The sequence below is a fragment of the Papilio machaon genome, chromosome 1 (assembly GCF_912999745.1).
Source record: "Papilio machaon chromosome 1, ilPapMach1.1, whole genome shotgun sequence".
NCBI lineage: Eukaryota > Metazoa > Arthropoda > Insecta > Lepidoptera > Papilionidae > Papilio > Papilio machaon.
In genome coordinates, this window is record NC_059986.1 from 8784982 (window position 1) to 8803046 (window position 18065).

Consider the following 18065-nt stretch of genomic DNA (forward strand, 5'->3'; position numbering starts at 1 on the left):
CCGAACATCGTTGGTTTGAGATGTCAACATTATCGATTTCCAACAAGAGAAACTAATCTTCGATATTATGTTAACTTTATCAAGTTAAAATTTAATGATAAAATGTTGTGTCATTATCACTTTGTTAAGGAATTAAAAAGGAATAAAGAACTTAAAGGAAAAAATGAAAAATAAATAAATATTTTTTACTATAACAAAACATTATTACTAGAATTAAAAAGGAATAAAGATTAGTTTAAAACTTGCCGAAATAGGCAAAGAAACCGATTGCAATAGAACTTATCGAAAAAAAACTTTCCCATCATTTTCTTATAAGGAAAGGATAGGCAGGGGAAGTGGATTTGATCGACTAGAGGAATCAAAGGAAGAGAAAATGTTTTTCTTTCTGTGAGTTCGCTCCTCCGTTGATTAAAGGTAGGCAACGTATCTGCAATTGCGGATGTCTGTAAGCAGCGGTCGATTCGCCATTTCGGATTCAGGCTGCTTGCTCATTTGCCATCTTATAATATATAAAAATGTAGAATCAAATAGAAATTAGAAATAAATATGTATGAATGTCTATAATGTGACCCATGTGTTGCCATGTGTTGCCATCTAACGATGCTTCTTGTTAAATCACTGAGCTGGGTCCTGGCGATACAGGCTGCGCCTAGTGCGAGGATCCTGGATAATTCACTGTATTTTTGGATATCAATAAAAATAATTTCATTTTTTCATTTTTTTTTCATTTTTGCATAATTATCCTTAATTAACACACCTACTGTGAATGAAATTCAAAACTTTTCATTAATGTTTTCCCTCTGGATCATTTTGACCGAGAGTTTCTGAGACCAAAATATCCGTTTGAAACACATTGTTTTCTGTTTTGTCAAAGATAAACACAGGGATGACTATATGTTTTATACAGAGTTTTTGGTCTTACAAACCCACGGTCACCGCCGCGGAACCACGACCACGGTCACTTTTTTAAAAATTAAAAACTTCACTTAAGTAAGGTAACCCATTTTCATTTGTTTAGGATACTTCATCTAATTCGGATCCATTTTTTGAGTAAAATTTTTTAATTTTTTTCGTTTTGAATTTTTCGTTTTGAATAATATTTTTAATCGACTACTAAATATTTCGATTCATTAGGGGATTGAAACCGAAATTTGAAAGGTTTGAGATTTTAGCTCCGATAGAATGAATGGCAAATGAACGAAAAAATACACGTGAGTACATTTAGAGCAACGAGTCACGTTTCATTTAAAATATCATTATTTTTCGAAGCCTTTAATTTCTTAGTAATTGTAGGATACATATACCTAATAAATAAGCTATCAATCTGCCATCAAAAAATTGTATTTATTTTTTAATGTAATTTTAATTCTTCCCTTTGGGGGCAAAACGGTTCTATTATTGATTCAATTTGGCTACAATATTATTTAAATTTATTATCGTTATGATTACTGTAATCGTTTGTAGTTTCATCACAATACTGGCTGTAGACTTCGACCGCGTAAATAAAAAATCAGTTAGTAGCCTATGCGGTATTTTAGAATACAATCTATGTAAAGTTCCGAATTATGTCGAGTTACGATCATCCGTTCTAGTTTTACAAGGTAAGAAAATATCCATACAAATAAATGTTTTCTGAAAAATATTTGATCAATAATATATATTGTAATTTGTAAAAAAACTGACTAATTTCGAAAACTCAATTTACAAAATAATTTTTATTTATCAAAGCTTCATTAGAAGAAAGTGAGACCTCTCTTGAATGTAAATTTAATATTTATCAGGAGAAGGACAGGATAGGACAAAGGTTATGAATTATTTAAGTGAATAGAAGTTTGTGTCTGTAAGTATATACCCTAGAAGTGTTCCATTACTTAAAAAAGTAAAAGCTTATTGATTTTTATGTGATATTGGAAATAAAATAGTTATAAATAAAAATCGGTAATTTATTAATTAGAAATGACGACCGAAAGTTTTAATAAAATAATAATACACTTTTACATAATAGAAGTCCTAACCATACAAAATCTTAAAAATATTATTATTATATCTGTCTGATAGGTAATAAACGCATTATTTTGTGGCTGTAATATTGTCAGGGTATGTCTATTGTTCTGTTGTGTTAACCCAATTACAGATCCCCTTCAAATACTGTTTCGTACAATTCTACTATCGCTCTGTCTTGTTCCATTTAGTAAGATCAAATTCGATATCGCTATTCCTCACAGTTGTAGGAAATTTACAAGGCATTTCTTGACGAAAATACGAAAGGTTTTTGTTTAAGTTAACAATCTTCTGTGTCGGTGCTCACGAACCGAACCTTCCTCGTCCAAATTCAGACAAGTGTAAATACTGCTAATGTTGTTATCGTAGTGTAAATAATCGAACAATATTTTTTGTTTTATCTGTTTATAGTCTTGTTTTGATATTCTCTGCTCTTTGAGGTACAGTACCCTTTTTCATTTTTATAGTCCCATAAAGATTGTATGGCTGTTGGAAAATATGTGAACTAACAATGTCATTTTTTTAGATGAAACCAATTTTGACGAAGTTATTAGCTAAAAACGGAAGTGGTTTAATATTTCGAGGGTACAGTATATTTACCATCGCTCGTCCTAAAGGCATTTATATTCCATATCCTTTATAATCACAAAGGTAGGTAGGATTAACATTGTGTGTCTTACTGATTTTCTCATTTTACCTACTTAAGTTTCACGAGCCTCCTTGCGGGTAGAAATTAAAGCACTTCATTACAACCAACAGCTTTAAGTTGAATTTATTCGCAATGAAGGTTGGTAACCGAGAGGCGTACTCGCTTCCAAGATTATTATGTAATTTAATTCCCTCGACACTTTGTGACGTTTAAATATAAATTATATCGTCTTAGTAGAATTGTTGTTAAGTATTACAAGCACATGGACCTTAACTCGTTCTTTTAACCGCTTACATACCAAATGTGTGTTTTATATCAATAACGATTTCTTCTATCTTACTAATATTATAAATGCGAATATTTGGATGGATGGATGTTTGTTTGTTTGAAGGTATCTCCGGAACCAATCAACGGATCTTGATAACTTTGGCACAGATGTAGAACATTGTCTGAAAGAACACATAGGGTATTTACTATGGTTTTTTTAATTCCGCGCGGACGTAGTCGCGGGACAGCGAGTATTTTCATAAATATGTACTAAAATTACTCAAAAATTTAAAATGGTTGTAATTATTATCAACCTTACTAATCTTACTAATAATATAAACGGGAATGTTTAGATAGATGGATGGATGGATGGATGTTTATTAGAAGCAATAGCCATGACGGCTCAACGGATCTTGATGAAGTTTGGTACAGATTTAGAACATAGTCTGGAAGAACACATAGGCTGTATAATAAGTTTTTTTTATTCCGTGCGGACGGAGTCGCTGGCGACAGCTAGTATGTTATACAAAATCCTCCCATTTCAAAATTTTAATTCTTACAATTTGCAATCTACCGGAAATCTATTGGAGAAAATTATAAAATTGACCTGTAATTTATGAGTTTTCAAACAAAGGTGACTTTGTTTTATATTATTTAATGTAACTATAAGTGATTTGTTATCTTGATTCAGAGGATTATGTAATTAATTAGAAACGTGACGATTTCTCATGTATACATTTAACCTTGACATTTGTGATTAAATTTTCGTGGTTATAATAATTATAGTTTACATTAAATGGTAGAGCGGTTATTATTTAAAACTAGCTGTCGCCCGCGACTCCGTCTGCGCGGAATTAAAAACAAAAATTAACAAGTAACCGTTGAGATCCGTTGAGCCGTTCATCACATACCTTCTAACAAACATCCATTTATCCGTACATTATAATTTTAGTTAAACTGTTTTTAGGATTTAAAACATAACTAAATGTAAATTTGAATATTACTAACCCCTAATTTTATATTGCAAAAGAAGAAAATCAGATTGTCAACATTAATATTTTTCATATTACGAACGATGTACGAATAAAAAAAGTTATTGATAAAAACAAAATAAATATAAGATCTACTGAAATAATTTAAATAATACACGATTAAAGATTTTTAAAAATACTTTTAAATAAATTTTACACTCTTAATGAATAAGATAAACGCTGGTTGTAGTCGTAAATAACGTTTTTTTTTATCAATCGGAACTGCGGCCAAAAACTTTTGCAGCCAGTGTCTGGTATTAGTCCAGTCATTTTAGTAAGTTCACCTCGGAATTCGAAATACCCAGCTGTAAGTCTGTAAATACTTGTATATTGACACCCTAAAAGTTGTCTCAAAACCTACATATGGTTGGGTGTAAGCAACTATTAAATTTCAAGGTCAAAGGTCACAAAAATCGGTTTTTGGCGCTTTTTTTGGAAATATCTCATTTCCTATGAGTTTTTTGCTATTCGTATTTCTTATCAATATTGTAGAATACAAAATTCTCTACAAATTTTGTTTAAAAAAATTTTTATACGGTGAACTGTTTTCGAGATAGAGGGCGGAGAGCGCGCGGTCATAATTGCAGAATTGTTAATGAAAATATAGGAATTATATTTGAATTTTAACCTAATTAATATTAATAATTTCTTATATGATGAAAAAAAAAACAAATAAATTATGAATTAATCTTTTTATTAAAAAATATCATTGAATACATTAATTTTTATTGAAAGTAAAAAAATGGAATAAAGGGTACAAAAACTACAATTTATAATTTTAATCATCTTCTTCCTCTTCATCGTCGTCTTCTGGCTTGCTGGTAAATTTCAAACTGGTCCTCATTATCGTCTTCAACGACATTTGTCTCAAGTTCTTCCATGATTTCTGGGTCAAAGGTTCCATCTTCGTTAATGTCGCTCTGATATCGTAGAGCATTGAGACAAGCTTGCCCATTACATTGGCCACAAGTTAAAGAGCATTGCATGCCCGCTTTCCTGCATCCGCATCGCGAACCACAGCCACTCTTGCAGTTGTAGAAAATTGTATTTAGCAAATCTTCTGGAGCAGGTGGTAAAATTGTCATGATAGGCTCCAGAAAATCGTTTCGCATTGCCCAACCCCATACCTGGGGTTCCAAATCATGTCCTAACCAAGTTTGAACTTGATAATATACACGGTTGAAATCTTGATGAGCAGCTGCACTTGTTGGTGGAATATTTGAGAGCTGCACAGGTTTATTAAGTTTTGTAGACTTGACGTAATGCATGTAACGAAGATGATCGAGACTTTTCACAGATTTTGGAGCATTATAGACTGCCAATAAGGTTTGAGTTCCACTCTCTAATAATTTCTGGGCCGAACAATTTTCTTCCTCAAATGCTGCAGCTAGTTCATCCAAATTTGTCAGTAATTAATTAATTTGACAAATATTTATAATAATTGATTTATTGATAGTTCATCAACTATATGGCGCTTTTTCGACCGGAGGCTGAAGTGATGCTGTGACCGCGCGCTCTCCGCCCTCTATCTCGAAAACGGTTCACCGTATAAAAATTTTTTTTAAACAAAATTTGTAGAGAATTTTGTATTCTACAATATTGATAAGAGATACAAATAGCGAAAAACCCATAGGAAATGAGATATTTCCAAAAAAGCGCGAAAAACCGATTTTTGTGACCTTTGACCTTGAAATTTAATAGTAGCTTACACCCTACCATATGTAGGTTTTGAGACAACTTTTAGGGTGTCAATATACAAGTATTTACAGACTTACAGCTGGGTATCTCGAATTCTGAGATTCTTACCTAATTTAAGCTTAAATGACTGGACTATATTGACATTTACCGCGGTCAAATTTTATTTTACCCTTTGTTCTGTTTTACTTTTAAACAAATTTAAAATTAAAATAAGAATTCATTTTTCAATTTTTCCTACTTTTCATTACTGAAATACGATTCAATCTTAATATATGTAAATCTCGTGTCACAATGTTTGTCCTCAATGGACTCCTAAACCACTTAACCGATTATAATAAAATTCGCACACCATGTGCAGTTCGATCCAACTTGAGAGATAGGATAGTTTAAATCTCAAATTATAGTCGCAATTTTAATTTATTGCTAATTATTTGTCTGTTATTATTTGACAGTCACAATTATCTGTTAACTCCAAATGATTCTAACAGATGTCGATACCTTTCGACTGGGTTGAGTAAGTAATCAATAGATGGCGCTGCTATGGTAAATCTACGGACGTGTCATATAAGCTTATTAACTGCGCGCGGACGGAGTCGCGGGCGACAGCTAGTATGATTGTAATAATTTATAAACTTATCTAAAATGTACTTATATAATTTTTAAAGTTTTTCTTTCGCTCAAAATTTCCTTGTATTCATTAAATGCGAAGAGAGTGATTTGTTAAGTAATTACGATTAAAGGAAAGTTACTTATATTTGCCATATATCATCAAAATCAGTGGTTTTAGAGTTCATTAAGACATAATAGACACCGTTATATAAAATATTTTATTATTAGGATTTTGCAAATGATAAATGGCATAAAGTAATAGTTGGTTAAATGCTATTCTACTGCGTAGGTTTTACAAAGAGAAAATCTGAAACCTTGGCTTCTAATACTACTTTAAAAAAGTAAATCTTTTGCCAAAAGAAATCTTAACTCGTGCTCCGTCTTTTCATAAACCCTAACGTGTGTTAAGGTCACGTGCAATATTAATTTGTAAATGGAATGGACATTTTTATATAATACAGACCTTTCCTCTACTTTCAACTTAAGTATGATTTGGATTTCCACTGTTTAAACAACATTGAAAAACGTTATGTTATCACAGATTTTTCTATACGATATGTATGGAATGACTATTATATTATTTTTAGATAAATATATGCGCAGTGGAAACCGGCGTTAAGCTTAATTGTTATTTTGCATTACTTAATCATCGACTTTGAACACATGACCCAGATGTTTCATTAACTTAACGCATATATTTATATACGAGCTGTCGCCTGCGACTCTGTCCGCACGAAATTAAAAAAAAAAGATAAGTAGCCCATATATTCTTCCAGACTATGTTTCACATCTATCCCAAATTTCATCAAGATATATTTAGCCGTTCCGGGGATACCTTCAAACAAACATCCATCCATCCAAACATTCGTAGTTATAATATTAGAAAGATTAAGCTATTGGAGTATGATTGAGCAATGAATCTGATACCTTTGAATAGATATTGTCGTAGGTAATTGAAAATCTACCTTTGATATAGCTGCCTAAGTCATTATGTTAACAACATGTCATGTTTCGTCAATGCTGACAAAGAGATCTGTGTATTTGATGTTCCTTTATGCGTGTATGTCTGTCTTATGTTTCAATATAGAGTAAGCAACCTTATTCTATTAAATCACACATATATCTATATATACGAGTATAAAAGAAAGTCGTGTTAGTTACACTATTTATAACTCAAGAACGGCTGAATCGATTTGACTGAAAATTGGTGGGCAGGTACTTTAGAACCAGGAAACGAACATAGGATAATTTTTACCCCGTTTTCTATTTTTTTATTCCGCACGGACGGAGTCGCGGGTAAAAGCTAGTATGTAATAATTGTAGAACTTTTACTTTAAGTTTTTACATATTTACCAAATATTGGTAATATATAAAAAAACCATACAAATTATACAAGCACATGATAATCAGAAGAGTCAGGAAAATATAGTTAAACCTCCAAAAAGCTTGAAGAAATAAAAAAAACTAATAAGAGTTTATAACATTGATAAATATTATCAATTTGCGTAAACTCTTTTCTAAAATGGACAATTCGCAAATCCTCTTGACCTGTATTAGTTAAGCAATAAAAAAGTTGACGCATAAATGAAAATCCCCTTAAGCATACAGTTCTGATTTGAGTAATGAATTTTTTTCAAAGAACCCGTTACCTCCACTTAAAATCATATTAACGAATGCATTTTTCACGTTCACTCCAAACGCGGTTAAAAAGAAATTATATTTAGCCACATAAAAAGTACGTTTGTAAGAGAAATAAATTCAATACCTGCGTAAACAACCTTGAAACATATTCAAGGTTATTTTGGGTTTATTCCAAGTAAATTAAACACAATTGTTTATTAAATTTACCTTAATTTATCATAATTCGATTGAAACATTTTAGCTGTGTGACATTTAACTAATGGTCTTTCAATTTTTTTTGTCATAGTGTCAGTGTCTATACCATTGAAACGTTAGTTTTAAAGTTAAAAATAGGATATTAGTAATCTGGGATATCTAAATATCAATCTAGTTTTAGCCCAAAGTAAATCAAATTGAACGCTACGTTAATTAGATCGTAAAAAGTTATTTATTTGGACACCGTTCCGAAGTCTGACAGATCCAAACCATTAATTATTCATTTTACTGAGAAGAAAGCTTATTTTAAAGAAAGATTTTTTTTTATCTATTAGTGAACTTTTAAAAAATGTGAATACGCTTAAAATTCATCGTAAAATTACTTTAAATATCGTCAAAGTCGTATCAGATTTAAAAATTTACATATTTTGCAATGTACAACGTACGAATAACTTTCGAAAAAAAAAAAACAATCAATAAAATTCTTTCAACAGAAACGAAGTCCCGAGATAACAAACACAAAACACATACAGACAAATCGAGAAGCTCCATTTTGGTAGTGGTTAAAATTTAGAATTAAACGGAATACATAATAGATATTCCATATTTAAAGGGTTTTCGCAGCACTAGTATTAAACAACTCTTAACTTGGATACAGAACATAAAGTTTTCCAAATTAATTAATTCTCCGTAACTAATAGCTCGTTATCCACCTCCTAAGGTGATACCTTGAAAGGTGTAATAGACTTGTCCCCAGCCTGAGACAAACGGCTTGGCTTATTGTGTTACACTTTATTAGGTTAGATATTGGAGCTATATTGATGCGGCTTATAAATTGAGTTTTTCTTCTGGTAAACAGTTAGAAAAAATATTCTTTGGCTGTATACGTTCAAATCGTTTATGTTGGCATGGAAAAATGTTTTCAACAACTGTTTTTAATACACAATATCAATAAATTTCATACTGTAATTTATTTTTTATAAACTTCAAATATGAAATAATAAATACACAACATTTTCCGCACAAAGGATGTATTATCTTTTTTTAAATTACAACACGAACACGATGATGTTGAATATCTTACCTAAATGTTTTTGAGGAGTCTACCTTCACCTAAGATAGTTTATTTCCTTAACCAATATATCGGAGGTTAGAAATTCTTCATAAAATATTTGTGGAATGTCAATCATCAGAATGGTATAGTTGGAATTTAGGGTTATATCGGCATGAACTATGATGGAATGAAACTCAGCGGTTGGAATGATTTCAATCAATATTTAGGAACATAGTATAGTTACAAAAGAATGAACCATTTTCTGCGCTGATATAAATGAGCGTATTACTATGTAATATGTATATATATTTTTTTTTATTAAAACTGATAGTAATTAAAAAAAATCTTGTCTTCAAAAATTTATCACAAAAATTAATTGCTGTTCAAATACAAGTTAGAAAACAAAAGGTTATTGTGATTAAGGTAAGCTCAATTTATAATTTACTTTATGATAAATATAGCTTCCCCAAAATATACTTTGACCAAAATATCGTATCGACTTTAATTAATCTTATAACCAATGAAGATGGAAGCTAGGTTACTTAGATCGTAACACTTTAGTTATGGATAAAAGTTTTGCAAATATTAAAAACTAGCTTTTAGCCGCGACTCCGTCCGCGCGGAATAAAAAATAGAAAACGGGGTAAAAATTATCCTATGTCCGTTTCCTGGTTCTAAGCTACCTGCCCACCAATTTTCAGTCAAATCGATTCAGTCGTTCTTGAGTTATAAATGGTGTAACTAACACGACTTTCTTTTATATATATAGATAAGAAGATTTGTTCTAATTATTGTTTTTTTTTGTAATTTAAATATTACATTTTTAAAATCATTTGTATATTTTAATAGACAAATAAGACACTATTTGTAAATGTTTTAACTGAAAATTCGATTATCTGATAAACTTAAAGTAAGGTAACATCCGCAATTAAACTTTTGGAAACTTTTAAAAAGAAAATTGTAAAACTTTCTTTTTAACGGTAAATAAATATCAAAGAAAAACTAATTACTTTCTTGGAACATTTTCTTTGTAATTTTTCAGAGTCATTCAGTCGACGGCTGTTATCCATCAATATATTGACAGCGAAGATCATTCATTCACTTGAAGATACGGAAGCATCTAAAATGAACTAATTTTTTTTATTTCGTAATAGTTAAAGCGCCGTTATGCCTTCATGAAGGATAGTCACTGTCAAAAGTAAAAAAAAAATTGTGCTTCATTGCTGTAATTTTGAGAGCCGTCAAATCTTCAAGATAAATTAAACTATGATTATCTTAAAAGGGCCGATTACATTTTAAAGGTGGGGAAGAAAGGTCTTAGAATGGAGGCCACGGCAGGGGACCAGGAGCGTGGGACGTCCTCCTTCCAGGTTGACCGACGATATAATCCGCACGGCGGGAAGTTGTTGGATGCAAAAGGCAGAGGACCGCGTACTGTGGAAGGCACTGGGAAAGGCCTATGCCCAGCAGTGGACAGATAAAGGCTGATGATGATGATAATGATGATGGTGATTACATTTTCATATTAGTTCTTAGATGTACTTTTTAATAAAGGTTTTTACACAGTAAAATGACAAATAATATATGAAAAAATTCGATTGGATTTATATCGTGCAATGTAGAAAAATGTTTCTTTTCTTTAAGATTTGTTATTAATTTCTGTAGTAATAAAGTTATTCCATACAAAGAAATATAAAAGTTGACTAACGTGTTCTTAATTTTTTCTTTACTTTTTTCTCGCACAGCTCACGAACGGGAACACTCGTCCTTGAAGTCACGTCTGCTAGCGGCAGCAGTTTAAATTTTTTTCAATATTTCTTTCACCAAGGTTCATGGCATTTACACGTCAAAAGAAATAAATCTTAAACATTTTCGTGTCAGAGAGATTTTATCATTTAATCGCTTACGTTTTTTATTACAATATTTTACTTAATAACAGATTAGTTATTATTTGTGATACAATTTAACCTAAAAAAAAATAGGTTATGACATATAACATGATATGAAAGATAAATGGATGACTAAAAATTAGTGTCGTTTATATTTAAACAAAAGATAGTTTAAGATAACGAAAATGATCACTTCGTCGATCAAAACGTAAGTTTATAGTTAAAAAGGTAATAACATAACATTACCTAACTTTAATAAAAAGTTTAATAAATATTTGGAGCTTCAAATTTTAATTTCGCAAATCCTCTTTGATAAAAGCCTTACGAAGAATCAGATTTGTACCAATTATAAACATTAACGAGTCCCGAAAATTTTGTGTCCGAAATTCATCAAAGTTGTTTGTAGAGTAAATTGGCTTATACCTAAATTCGTAGAAAATTATTTCCTTAATAGAAAATAAGCCTACAAAGGTAAATAAACTAATATAAAAAAAAAACTTCACTATTTAATACATTGAAAGGTTTATGAATTACTAGCTTTTACCCGCGACTCCGTCCGCGCGGAAAAAAAAAATAAATAGAAAACGGGGTAAAAATTATCCTATGTCCGTTTCCTGGTTCTAAGCTACCTGCCCACCAATTTCAGTCAAATTGATTCAGCCGTTCTTGAGTTATAAATGGTGTAACTAACACAACTTTCTTTTATATATGTAGATGACCAGTACTGAGTCATAAAATAGAAAAACTCAAATATCTCTAAATGCAAGTAAAATTTTAACAGTAAAGTATAGCGGTTCTTAAATAGAACAAGTTTGGTTTATATATTTTTAATTTTGAGCAGTTTAATGTGATACATAACCGAAAGACTATTAGTTACTCTCAAACTACATAAAAATTAAACCTTTAAGGGTTGAATTTAAGGGTTCAATATTATTCTTTCAAAAACAAAACAAAGGTAAAGTAAGCTGACTCAAACAGTGCGCTTTGTCTACGGCATTCGTAGTAATTATTGTTGCTACGAGAACTCGTAGCTGAAAATTTTCAATGGATGTTACATTTTCCTGTTTCGAAAAACTTTCTCCATTATAAGTTTAATGTGAAAATCTTTGTTTTCCCATTCACATGTTTTTTACAATAATTAAGGAAATTTTTATTTTTTTATGTTAACTTCTGAAGTCTATTATTATAATTTTTATGACAATCAACACAAAACTAGAAGTTGTTAAAATAAACTTGTAACAACAGACCAGAAATTTATTGCGTACCCGTGCGAATTGGGTAATAAAAAGAGGACGTAATAAAATTCACACCGCATGATAAATAATTGTTACAAATTGTACATTTTGTTTATTATTTTCTTTAACTTATATCGTCTTTTGTCTTTTCTTTATAGTTTTTTTTTTTCGTCAGATAAAATGGTGTCAAATTGAAAAATTCGTCCAGAATAAACAACGAATTGGTCTATCGAAAGGAATATTTGTGTAAATTACTTATTTTCGTTTCGAACTAGATAATTAAGGTGACTGTTTAATAGAAGCGAGAAAGGTGTTAACAAACCGCTAAAGGTCGCCAAATGAAGGTCCGTGGGGGACGACGACAGAGGCGGGCAGGTAGAGAAGCCTATCTTAAGTTATTATAACATATATTATAAGAAATATTATTATTAAGATACTATCCATTCACTATAAAATTAGGACACGATTTCGCAATAAATATGGAAAACAATAATTCGGAGCTGGTTAGACAATAAATTAAATACAATAAGATAGTAAATTTCACAACCTAAATGTCAATCAATTTGATGTAATGTTAGAAATAATAATTTTGACGTTAAGATTTCTACAAGCTTTCGCCCGCGGCTACTTGCACGCGGAATTAAAAAAAAAACAATAGTCTATGCGCTATTCTTAACAGTAATTTATTTCTGTTTCAAATAACGTTCCCAACCTTTTCTTATAAGGAAAGGATGGATAGGGAAAATGGATATGACGGAGGAAGGGATGCATAGGAAGGGGAAATATTCTATTTACGTGCGTCCTCTCATCCGTCGATTAAAGATTGGCAACACATCTAATAGCGAATATTTATTAGCAGCGATCGCTTCTTTATTTCGGCAAATTCAGCTGGCCGCTTGCTCGCTTACCACCTTATAATATAAAAAAAATCATCCAGATCCGAACCCGATCAGACCAGTACAAACATCTATTTAAACTTTCGAATGTATAATAATATTAAGATAAGATTAAAGTACCAAGGAAAATTCTTTTCAGATCTGTGTAACCGAACACAGTTCGATATTAAAAGTTTCAGAGTTGTAATTTCGTTCTCACTAATAGACGAAAACTTCTGTTATCTCCGATCATAAAAAAGTAATCATTGGTTTATTTAGTGACGTGTAACTTTATAACGAGTCGTTGTATGTTGTCTTGTGAATTTAATTAACGATAGGTTTCGTTATTATTATAGTTTTCATACGAATATAATGACATTAATTTGTGCTTAGGGGACCCAGATCTATAGTTTTCCGTCCAAGTACGATGTGCGGGCTTTCAAGAGTAGAGTGAAGAGGCATCTACAAAGCTAGCGCGTACCATCTTTAGACCACATCACACCTCACCGGGATCGTGGTCAAGCGATAACTTTTTCAATATAAAATAATAAAAGGCTAAGAGTATATTGTCGCAAATGGCTGAAAATTTCGCTAGTTCTATCAAGAAATAAAGATCGCATTAAAATGCAATATAATGTACAATCAATAGCTTTTATTATAATGTTATTCCGTATGATGATAGTACAGTTATAATAACTATCACTGTTTGTAAAAATCAATAATTTGTTTTGTGTCATTTCAGTACTGTTTGGCTTTGTTCCATAAATCGTAAAACATATTACTTAGTTAAACGTTGCCAAATCCTTGTCGAATGACGTGACGCTCATGTTAAAAGCTGTTCTGTTTTACTATCTCGAACATGAACTTGAATAATTAAACTAAAACAAGAATATAATATGTACTGTTATGTTATTACCAGAAATAGTTATGAAAAAATAGAAGTCAACATTAACTATTTGCGTGTCAATAATTTAGTATACCAAATATTATCAGAAGAATTTGTAAAAGAAAATTGTTATTTATTCGATTACGATTATGTCCAAATTAAGCACAATAGCATACAGTTGATTTTCATTGTCGAAACAACGATAAAATAATCTTGCTGTCTCTTTTCTGGGAGAATAACAGAGAAAAAATGTATGTCAATATTTAGCAATGTAAAAGGAATGAAAGTAAAGTAAAACAATACAGAACTCATAATTTATTCTGACGAGTATTATTCAAATTCTTGACATATACATATTATTGTGTCATATCTACGTCACTTATTCTTTTACATTTATGATGTCAAGGATAACCCAATAAAGGGTTTATCGAATCCATCTCGATTCACAATAAAATCCATCAAATCTTTATGATTTTACGAGTGGATAAATAAGTCATATATATATAGACCTCGCGCTATCAATTATGGACGCAAATAATACAAATTAATTTCTATTGATTTACGCATGAGTCAAATTTCTGAGCTGCTATTTCACATTTGGAAGTATTTCTCGTATCCTCGCAATATGAAAGGTAACTTTAGTAGAACTACAGATTCAATGTACTTCAGTTTTAGAACATACTAGCTTTTACACGCGACTCCGTCCGCGCGGAATAAAAAAAATGCACACAAAATAAAAAAGTTCCTATGTTCGTCTCCTAGTTCTAAGCTACCTCCCCATCAATTTTCAGCTAAATCAGTTCGACCGATCTTGAGTTATAAATATAGTGTAACTAACACGACTTTCTTTTATATACTCGTATGTAAATTTTGATTCACAAATGTTTTTAAATTTCTTCGCTTTATATCTATCACAGCAGTGTATTAGAGGCCTTAGATTGAAGTTTGATGACGGAACTAACCGCACGATAGGAGAATACAATATCCGATATTGCCACATGTTGTACACATGACATTTGAGGAAATAACACTGTTGAGGTTGCGGCATCCGTTTAGAAAGATGTTAACTTATGTATCTCTTATATGTAAGTGTAATTTTCTATTTATTTTTATTTTCTATAATTTTTTTGATATTTTGTTAAGCTCATGATAGACGATGGATACTCGAAATAAATGTAGAAACTAGTGTTTTTTTGCGTTTATGATAAGCACTTTTTTGTGTCGATATCAATGTATTCATCGAATGTCGCGATTCAAGTGCCTGTCTCCATTCGTCGTTAAATATTCCATCGCCAATTTTCGTTGTCCTCGTACTGATAAACTTAGCAAATTTTACGTATAGCTTATGACATTTTTAATGTATAAAAAGATACAGCTTAAAAGATATTATTAATTAATTTCTTTTTGTACTGAAAACACAAAAATGTGCTGAAATTTAAATTAACAAAAAAAATTACTTTTTAAATTTTACTACTATAAATGGTCTAAAAATAAAGAAAAACGTTTTGCAATGGAAAAATACAGTAAGATTGTGTTGTAACATTTAGAAACTTGATCTAATGGTAAGTTAATTTAAATGTTCATTTCTCGAGTTTAATTACACAATTCTAAAGAATTTCTAGTTGTAGAGTTTCTTTTAATTTTGTATATTTTAAAAACGATATGTCTTTACTAAATTACTTTTTTTATATATTTATAAGTACTTATTTAATAGTGGTAGATGCCAACAACAACATCTGTTGCACGAATGGGTAACCTACGATACCTATCGTATCTGCAGTTGTGGATGTCTGGGCAGCGGTCGCTTCGCCATTTCAGCGACTTCAGGTGGCCATTTGATCGTTTACCACCTTATAATAAATAAAACAAAAAAATCGTGCTTTAATTTCAAACTATATAAATATAATCGTTAAGCATAAAATAATTTTATTTCATCGTAAAGAAAGAACGTTTCATTTTCAACTTGATGAAGTCTGTATAATGAAAATGTTCTTCCAAAACGATAATCGTCAAAGAAAGGGTTCGTTAATTAAAATTTAATTTAATTTCAAACTCCATTACAATGCTCATCTTTTGCTTTTCGTGTTCTTTAATCGTTTACAATTATAGGTTAATTAACTTCGCCTTTAGGTTGCTATTTTTTTTTTAATATAAAAATCAAATGAGAAATCTGTTATCTAACAGTTGCCAATACATCAACACTATCTCATTTAGAAATCATAATGAAGTTAAAATGTACTTGACTTGAATATCATCTCTTATTAATATCTCATAAGAAGCATTTACTGCTCATACAGTGAGAATAAGACAGACAATCTGTGTTTGAATGAATATTTTAGCACTGAAAATAAACAATGAAAATTATCGACAATAGTCTATTCTAATGTACTTACTTCTTATACTTATCAAATAAAGACAAAATTAAGTGAAGTCTGCAATCGGTTTATCGCAAAACATTTCACAAGATGTAGGACAATCACACAAAAAAGTGTAAATTTAAGAAGTTGGACATATCACTTCTTAATAATAAGTTTTCCTCTGCAGTGTACAATCGTATCTGGCAACAAACGTCTGCCTCGTAAAACATGTCGTACACCACTTCAAAGGAACCGTTGCGTGACTGGGACATATAAAAGAAAAGAGTTTCGTGTCCTCATCGCATATACTATATGTAGTTAAAAAAAGCCTGCCTTCAAGAACAAATTCAAAGAGTTATAGCTTACAAAGATTAATAATATTTGAACAAAACTTTAAACTATTCGCTGACTACGCAACTCTATGCTTACGAAGCTATTATTTCTTCTTCTTGAGGTGCCTCTCCGACTAGCTATTATTTAATAAATCTAAATCTCATTAGGAAGTGAAGCTACCAATCATGTTCGTCGTAACCCTAACATATAAAATATTCAACCTTCAATTAGCATATCATCTAAAGCTCACTACACATTGCTTCCCTAAATCAGGGGGGTCTAGGTCATAGTTAATCAACGCTGGCCCAGTGCGGGTTGACTTCACATATCTTTGTATTTCTTCTCAGATATGTGCAGATTGTATCACGATATTTTCCTTCAACGTAAGAACTTCTGATATATGTAATTAAAATACATTGATACGGTTAGCATATAGTAGTATATATATAATCGTTTGATGTATATAACGTTATACTAAAAACAAACAATTTAGAACACGAAATGGTTATTTGAAATTGAATTTCGTCATCTCACTGAAACAGAATTAATTTCGCATAATTCTATTTGAACGTTGATTTTCATGTTTCACTCAATGTTATTTCAATGTGCAATTGGTAATGTATTTTATTGTTAGAATAGAAAGCAATGTATAAGTTTATTTGACGTGGATGAAAAGTTTGTATCGTAAATATTTCGATGTTGAGATAGTTTCTTCTTGTTTATTATTTTATAAGCGACCCAGATGATATTATATGAATTAAAATACATATCAAAATTTACCAAATCTTAATTTAATTTTACTGTATAAAATGGGGAAAATGTATCCATCCATATTTAAAAGATTAACAATTGCAATAGACGACGCATTTGCTTAAGATGGTGGTATATCCACTGCAAAATAACTAAAACGGAATGTGGAAAGGTAACGTTATGTAAGACATTAAAGAAATTATCTACTTAGTATATAACTAATGTTTAGATTAACCTAAATATTTGTAGTCCGTGTTACGGTGAGTGGTTAAGTTTTGGGATTTAGGTGGAATAGTCAGGAAACCGCAGGGCGGATACGCGGCAAATATTGCGTGAGCGCGCCGACCCCTCGCCGTGTTTGAAGCATCGTTCAGTCAACATAATAAATACGAGTTGTTTATAAATCTATGTACCATTAAATACTTTAAATAATGAGAATAGAAGTAATTTTACATATCATAAAAATTAGATAAAAGAACGCAAAAGCACTTTCTTTGAAAAATGAAATCGTAAAACATTGTTAAAACCTTTCAATATCATAAAAAGAAATAAATGTAAAATCGTAAAACTTTTAGAATTTTTTAAAATAATATAG